Source organism: Tenrec ecaudatus, chromosome 2 (assembly GCF_050624435.1).
Source record: "Tenrec ecaudatus isolate mTenEca1 chromosome 2, mTenEca1.hap1, whole genome shotgun sequence".
NCBI lineage: Eukaryota > Metazoa > Chordata > Mammalia > Afrosoricida > Tenrecidae > Tenrec > Tenrec ecaudatus.
The window spans coordinates 41170398-41176788 of record NC_134531.1 but is presented as its reverse complement, the minus strand read 5'-3'; the positions used below and the strand labels follow the sequence as shown (position 1 = coordinate 41176788).

Genomic DNA, 6391 nt, shown 5'->3' with positions numbered 1-6391 from the left:
CTGGAGAGCAACATACTGGCATGAAGCACTGAACTAATGCAGAGGTCAGTGGGACTGGCCTTATCCCATCTACATCTACCCCCTCCCCCAGAAGAGTGAACTACAGAGACAGTACTGAAGATACCACCAAGGGACAGTGGCAGGTCTGCCCAGACTGCATGGGAGGAGAGAGGGAGCGAGAGCAAGAGCAAGAGCGAGAGAAAAAGAGAGAGAGAGAGAGAGAGAGAACAGCATCCTGGCCCATCAAGCTTCAAGGATGACATTCCCACTTGGAGCAGCCAAAGCACAGAGAACAAGGTAGGGTAGCCCTCACCACAAGAAAAGGCATCTCCTTATTGGCCCTCAGCGCTACAGGGAGCAGCACTGGAGAAACAGTGCAGGAATTGTAACACACACACACACACACACACACACCACACGCCAGGGCATAGCATGAAGGGAGAGCAACAGAGCATCAAGAGAAGCAAAGCCACAAAGTCCCCAAGGAATTGTGAAAATAGACTTCAAACTTGGGGGACAGGGCTTGGCACTGCCACAGACCTGATCAGAAAACATTCACAAGGGTCAGCAGACTATTATTATTTTTCTTCTTCTTTTTCCATATATCTCTATATAAGATACGCAGGATAAACAACCCCAAGGAGAAAACAATGGGACCAATGGTTTCGGGATGAGAAAGGAGAGGAAGAGGTGGGGGGAAGGGAGAGGGGAGCCAACAAACCCAGGGATAAGGAAACAGAGATCTAAATTCGATGGTGAGGAGGCCATAGAATGCCTGTGGTGTTCAATCAAATGCCATGTAGACAAGAGGAAGTACAGAGAGCCGAATGAAGGTCTAACATGATAGTGGGACAGGAGGGTAGTAAAAGGAAATAGAGGAAAGAACTAGGAGAAAAAAGACATGTATAGAGTTATAAATATATTCATGTACATATGTAAATATAATAATATCTAACCATGTGGATATAGGTCTGTGTACATATATTTACAGGTCAAGTGTTAAGGTAGCAGACAAACATTGGGCCTCTACTCAAGTATGCCCTTAATGCAAAAACACTTTATTCTAATAACCTGACATTCTGTGATGCTCGCCTTCCCGACACAATCACTAGAGACAAATGGGTACATAAGCTAATGAGATTAAGAAAGCTGATGGTCTCAGCTATTACAAGGTATAGCATCTGGGATCTTAAGGACTTGACGTAAAACAAGCAGCCATCTAACAGGGAAGCAACAAAGCCCACATGGAATAAGTACACCAACCCATGTGATCACAAGGAGTTGATGGGATCAGGCATCAAAAGACCCCAAACAAACAACCATTTTGATGCGAACGAGGGAGGTCAGAATGGAGACCCAAAGCCCATCTGCAGATTTTTGGACAATCCTCACAGAAGGGTCACAAGGAAGGGATGAGCCAGCCAGGGTGCAGTATAGCACTAACGAAGCACACAACATTCCTCTACTTCTTTAAGGCTTCCCCCCACCCCCCATCATTACCCCAGTTCTAGCTTACAAATCTGCCTAAAGCAGAGCAGGTACACTGGGAGAGGTAAGACACACAGAATTCAGGACAGATACACTCCCCACACCCCGCCAGGACCAATAATGAGAGCAGCAGTACCATGAGAGTAGAGGGAAGGTGGGGGGAAGGGGGAGAAAGGGGGAAATGATTGCAATGATCGACATACCCCACCCCCCAGGGGGACAAACAACAGAAACATGGGTGACAGGAGACAGAGGACAGCGTAAAATGGGAAAATAAAAATAATTTCTAAATTATCAAGGGTTCACCGGGGTGTGAGGGTGGGGGAAGGAGGGAAAAGAGAGGAGCTGATACCAAGAGCTCAAGTAGAAAGAAAATGTCTTGAAAATGATGATGGCAACATATGTACAAATGTGCTTGATACAAACAATTTATGGATTGTTATAAGAGCTGTAAGATGCCCCAATAAAATGATTTATTAAAATAAATAAATAATTTAAATTATATATATCGAGTTTAAAGGATATGAATATGGATTTCATTCTCAAATGGAACGTTTCTGAACCAGAGGTTAGCAAACATTTTTTTCTATAAGGAGCCAGGTACTAAGTATTTTAGAGTTTCCATATGTTGCAACTTCACGCTGCTGAAGCAGCAAGCAGGAAACCGTAGAAAAAACCTGAGTAAAACAAGTCAGGCTAGTTCCAATGATACTTCATTTATAGATTCTGAAACTCTGTATGTCACAAAATGTTATTTTTTTCATCATTTTAAACAATTTTAAAATGAAAAAAGTATTTCTAGCTTGTGAGTTATACAAAGATAGGTTGTTACTGTTAGGTGCTGGCCCATCAGTTCTGAGCAACCCTCTGTAAACAGCTGTGGACAGCAGCACGCAGCACGGCCTTGCCCTGTGCCATCCTCTCAATTGGCATGCTGGAACCCATTGCTGTCACTACTGTGTCAGTCTTGTCCAAAGCCTCCCTCTTTCTCCTGACCCCCTTCCTTTTCGCTGCCCCTCCACTTGACCAAGTACTGTGTCCTTTTCCAGCAAACGGCCTCTCCTGAAAAGATGTTCCAAGTATTTGGCACAAAGTCTCTCGTGGTTGAGTTGACGTCCATGCTGCCCTCCGGGATTTCCGACACCGTAACTCTTCACAGGAGTAGAAAGCCTCCTCTTTCTCCCAAGGGCAGGCTGTTGGTTTTGAACTGCTGACCTTGCTATTGACAGCCCAACACTTAATCACTACGGCACCAGGGCTCTACTTCTCCCCCAAAGAGAGGTGTCTGCTTTTTCTTCTTTCTTTGTTGGCAGGTCATTGTACTCTGAATAGTCTTCACCAACACCACAGTTCAAGTGCATTTGTGTTTCTTCAGACTGCCTTAATCAATAGCCAACTTGCACGTGCACATGAGACCATTGAAAATAGCCTGGCTTGGATCATGCACTCATGTATCCCCAAAGTAACCTCTTGCTTTTCAATACTTTAAAGAGATCATGTGCAGCAGATTGTCCTAATGAAGTGTGTCATTTGATCTCATTCTCTTATTTTTTTCCATTGATGAATATTTTTAATTATCCCCCCCCCAAATATTTTATTAGGGGTTAATCTAGACATTACACCATTCCATAGTTGAATTATATCAAGTGGTGTTGTACAATCACTGCCACAATCCGTTTCAACACATTTTCCTCCTTTTGAACTCCTTCACATCAGCTTCCCCTTGGCCCCCAGCTGCCCCACCATACCCCAGAGGAGCCCTTGTTCTAGCTATTGTCTCTAGCCTGGTCTCTAAATCCACCTATCCTGGGCTTCATATACCAAAAAAACCAGACAAACACATAACAGCGATTCAAGAAGTCTACCAACAATGACAAAATACATCAGAGACAAATCCCAATATGAAAAAAAACACAGAAAATATTAAAAACCAGCACAAAGGGAGATCAAGTGACAAAATTTTAACCATTCAAATCAGATTTTTTCATTTTAATTTTAGTCATCTCTCCAATGATCTGTGTCTGCTGATCAAGTTATTCCCGTCCCTTAATTATAGTTAGAGGGAAATCACCAGGGAGTATCCCCTGTATAGATCCTGCCATTGTATTTTGTGCTTCTGCACACCAGGTTCTCACAATTTAAGGTCTGATACCATTCCCTCCTTCAGATTATGTAATTTATAATCCTTGGATCACGGATGTTGGTGTGCTTCTTCTGTGTGGACTTCTATCTCACTAAAATGGCTTAAAAACAAGCCTAATCCAGAGAGCACATTGATATTGTGGAACAAGCGCGAACTAGTTAATCCTAGAAGAACAAAGTGAGGAAGGGTGAAGAGGGAGGTCAACTGACTTGCTGTTGTATTCACCACCGTCCCATCCCTCTTAATTAAGAGACAGTAATCTCTGTCTGATGGCAACACTGACCACATCCTTCGACAGTGACCAGATGGGATCTGCCAGAGGCTTATCCCTACCAAGTACCATGGATGGGTTCTGGGCTCTCACTCTCCTCCGCAGCCTTCTATACATTGGGTGTTCACAATTTAAGTTCGGGTACCGTTCCCTTAATCATATTTGGATTTTGTTATTTGTCATTTGGGGATTACACAGGCTGGTCTGCTTCTTCCATGTGGACTTAGTTGGCGCCTCACTGAGATGACTGCTTGTTAGAATACAAGTTTTTAAGATGTTGGGTCATTTTTGTTTGGCATGGGAATGAATATGGATCTCTCCTGTCAGTTGGTCAAGTATCTACCTGTCTTCCAAACTTCCTGGTAGAGGTGAATTAATGCTTCTACTGATGTTGAGCATGTCAATTGGTATTCCATCAATTCTTGGAGCCTTGTTTTTGGCTAATATCTTCAGTTCACTTTTTAAAAATAAATAAACCACATTTTAATCTCCTGGCTTTGTAGAATCCACAAAATCAAACGCACAGCACTTTCTAGTCTGTTTCCCTGACCATGAAGCCTAATACATTTTCTAGAACTTTCATTGTTTGAAGAAAAACATGTCCCCCTGGGCATCTAGCAACCAGAAAGGATCTGTCATTACACCCTGAATCAACACAGTCAGTACGAAGAAATACTGACTCTGGTGGCGAACCTTAGTCTCTGCGATCCTAGGAATGAAGGAGGAGGAAAGAATCCATTCAGCCAGCTTGCAGCCATAGTTCCCTGGGGGCTCTTGCTGCCAGCTCCCATCGGGGACACCCTCCCTGGGGTGACCCTGCCCAGGCTCTGCAGCATCCTGTCCTCGGCTGCCTACTTCAGGTCTGCAGTGCTCAGAGAGACGCGAACCTTACTTCTGCTTGTGCCTTTACCAGACTTTCTTCCACGCGGGGGGTGGGGACCCCTCATAGCACCCCCCCTCCACTAGCCCAGACCCACTTCCGCTCTTGGCGCGGGCACCAGCCATGCTGCCTGTCACTGGCCGACAGCAAGGGCATCAATAGCACCGTGAAGGGCACCTACAATAGTGTGAACTCCATCTGTAGTAACAGACATAAGGATCTTCAGTTTGTTGTACTTCCCACTCTACCTTGAGGAAATTTCCCTCTGGTGATGGGTCCGCCTGCCCTCCCCAAGGAGAAAGAATGTAGATGTTTCTGGGAGGCGCCAGTCGTGGCAGGAACAGCACAGCCATCAAGCAGGAAAGTAACCCCAGCTCCAGGAACCACTGCCTCCTCCAATTCCCCAGCCCTGGGCCACCCTGTTGGCAGGGTTCTCTGTGCAGACAGAAAAAGCGGGAAACTTGTCTGGGTTTGGGGGGATGGAGCATGACAACACAGCGCTGACATCTTAAGTAGCCAAGGAGACCTCTGAAGTTTCCTCACAGTAATGCTGACACAAAAATCTCAGGATCTGGTCACATTCTGCTGTGTGGGGGCCTATTCAGGAATCCCTGCCTCTCCTACAACACACATCCACACCCAGATCAAACCGGCAACTGCCTCCTTCCCATCAAAAACCTTACAGGTCAGAGCCAGGTGCCCCTTGAAGCCGTTTCCAAGACACTCTGGAGACATGACAGGCACTCCAGACCCACAATCCCGGGTGTGAATTCGGAAACGCGACTTCAAAGGTCGACTTGGTCTCACTTGGTGACTGGGTGTAACTGGGGAGACAGCACACACCTGTGAGCCTCGTTTCAATACAAAAAGCCCACCACCAGTCAAACTCTCACTCCTTGTTGTCAGCGTACACCTCTCTCCCTGGCAACACGCTGTGGGAGAAACATTTCTTCTTCAACACCTACTGAAAATGAGCACTAAGGGGCCCGATAAACAATGCTGGCGGGTGGCCAGCATGAGGGGGACTTTAGCAAACTAGAATGGGGTTGAGGAGGAAACGACCCCTTCACTCGGGTGAAGGGAGTGATAGCATCTTGGCTAGTCAAGCTCCAGAACAAATCATTGGGTTTGCTTCATCAGGCGAGAGGCCTTCCATTTCATCTCTGTCCCCATCCAGAATGCTTTGCCTCCTTTTCTGCCTGCAACTTGCTTTGCTCGTGGGGAAGCATTGCAGCCTTATCTTTCATTTCTTTTAACTTTGAGAACAGCCTTCCGAAATTCTCCAAATCTCCTCTTCCAGTAGTGAGACTGGCTAAGTCTTGACTATCCAGACCTAACATGGGATCCACAATGCTATCGACCTGGGCTTCTGCTGTGTTGGACGCAGCACCCCGGTGAGCCAGGAGGGGTTCACGTCTATCTTCGACCAGCAAAGGGGCTGTGGCTCAGCGTGAAAGTTCTCTGCTGCCCCACTGGGATGGTTTGCTCCAGCCAATGAACTGAGACGGCTAAAGCCTTGGTTCCTATCTGGCACTGCCAATGATTTCCCAGGCAAGCTGGGTAAATTATGTAATGGCTCTCATTTCTTTAATAATACGAGTGGACAGGA

At 45.9% G+C, this 6391-nt stretch overlaps 1 pseudogene; it reads right to left on the bottom strand.

The window, feature by feature from the left end:
- Nucleotides 1-5884: 5884 nt before the first annotated feature.
- Nucleotides 5885-6391, bottom strand: part of LOC142439959 (alpha- and gamma-adaptin-binding protein p34 pseudogene) — a 34182-nt pseudogene continuing 33675 nt past the window's right edge.